This window comes from Vigna umbellata, chromosome 10 (assembly GCF_029865625.1).
Source record: "Vigna umbellata cultivar VRB3 chromosome 10, Vumbellata_1.0, whole genome shotgun sequence".
Classification (NCBI taxonomy): Eukaryota; Viridiplantae; Streptophyta; class Magnoliopsida; order Fabales; family Fabaceae; genus Vigna; species Vigna umbellata.
The window spans coordinates 6,530,209-6,532,065 of record NC_142174.1 but is presented as its reverse complement, the minus strand read 5'-3'; positions in this window follow the sequence as shown (position 1 = coordinate 6,532,065).

Below are 1,857 nucleotides of genomic sequence, written 5' to 3'. Positions count from 1 at the left end.
AAAAGAATGTCCAAGTAAACCTAGTGTAGTCATCAACAATCACAAGTGCATAATAGTTTCCACCAAAAGTTTTAATTCTAGATGGACCAAAAAAGTCCATGTGCAAGAGTTCCAAAGGTTTTGATGTAGAAATTGTGCTTTTGGATGAAAAAGAAGATTTGGTTTGTTTCCCTTTTTGACAGGCAGAACATAATTTATCTTTTTCAAATTTTAGTTTAGGCAAACCAATTACAAGATCTTTAGAAATCAGTTTATTTAGATGTTGCATATGAATGTGTGCAGCTCTTTTATGCCAAAACCAAGGGTTTTCCTCTTTTGTAACTAAACATGTTATGCTATGACTGGATGCATTTTCAATGTCAATCAAATAAATATTATTATGCCTAACACCTTGCAGAGCAACATCAAAAGAATTATTAACATAAACAGTACATTTATCACTTTCAAATGTTACCTTGAGACCTTTGTCGCATAACTGACTTATGCTTAGGAGATTATGCTTGAGACCTTCAACATATAACACATCTTTTATGGTTAAGGTATTTCCTCCTCCAATGTTTCCAGTTCCAATTATTCATCCTTTGTTGTTATCCCCATATGTTACAAAACCTTGCTTCTTCTTCTCAAAAGAGATGAACCTCTTTTTGTCACCAGTCATGTGTCTTGAACAACCACTATCAAGATATCACAATGACTTCTTTGATTTTGTAGGTTCCTACAAAACATGTTAAGCAAGAATTTACGTCCCTAATCTCATTATGGGTCCATGGGGTTAGTACATGCAAGCAAACATTATTTCACAATTTTAACCCAAGCATATTTTCCATTTGGAATTCCAAAATGTTTAATGTTACATTTGTTTGTTGTATGACCATGCTTCATGCAATAAAAACAACAAACATCATGTACTTTGTTTTTCACAAAAGTCCCATTTTCAACCCATACTCTACGAGTTCTCTTAACTTTAGACTTTTTATGATGATGCATGTTCTTGCTACTATTATTGCTCTTTTTAAAGATAGTTTTATCATATGAGTTAGGCTTGGTTGCCTTTGCAAGTAGATTTTCAAGAATGTTAATATCAAACATATGATTCTTACAAGATAAGCATTCAACAGGTTGTTCATTTGCATTAGACTCAGACAATTTAGTTTCTAGATTACTAACTTTATTTCTTAATACCACTTCTTCATCTAATGCTTTCTCATATTTAATTTGCAAATCCTTGAACTCATTTTTAAAATTTTTATGAGCAACATCTAGTTTCTCAGATTCATTTAGCAGTTCAAGAAATGCCTTTTGTAAATCAAATCCATCACTTGACTCAAAACTAGAATCACTTACTTGGCTTCCAGCATCTTCTGAGTCTGTCATTAACAAAGATTTGCTTCATCATCAGATTCACTAGAGCTTGAAGAACTATAGCGTTTTCTTCCCATGCTATGTAAGCTTTCTTCTTCTTGGGAAATCTTCTTTCTATCTTTTCTTCACTTTTCTTGTTCTTAGGACAATCAGTCTTCAAGTGTCCTCTTTCTCCTCATCCATAGCATTTCACACTTGATGGAGAACCTTGATTCTCTTTTCTTTCCCCATGATATTTGTCTTTTCCTTTTGCTCTCATGAACTTAGCAAACTTCTTTATCATGAGGCTCATGTTTTCCTCATCATCAGAGTCATCATCTTTATTTCTTTTTGACCTTTTTCCTTTAGTAATTTCAGTTTTGAAGGCAAGAGTCTTCTTCCTTCCTTGATCCTCTTCAGCAGTCAATCTGTGCAATTCAAGCTCGTGCTCACAAAGCTTTCCAAAGAGAATTGCCATCGACATTTGGGTGAGATTTTGTGACTCTGAGATAGCTG